The following is a 217-nucleotide window of genomic DNA, read 5'->3' on the forward strand; positions in this document are numbered from 1 at the left end:
CGCAGGCCGCCCGACCCCTGCAAACTACCGCTCCCAGCAGGCAGCGCGTCAGCCGCGGGGCACGCTGGGACGTGCGGCCCTCCGCCTGCCCGCCCCGCGCTGTGCGGGCGGGGCCGGACTACAACTCCCAGCAGCCCGCGCGCCGGTCCCAGCCCAAGGGCGCTGCTAAACCCAGGCTGCAGGGCCGTTCCTAGCGCATCCCCAGCCCAGCCCAGCC

This window comes from Alligator sinensis, unplaced genomic scaffold, assembly GCF_000455745.1.
Source record: "Alligator sinensis unplaced genomic scaffold, ASM45574v1 scaffold752_1, whole genome shotgun sequence".
Taxonomy (NCBI): domain Eukaryota; kingdom Metazoa; phylum Chordata; order Crocodylia; family Alligatoridae; genus Alligator; species Alligator sinensis.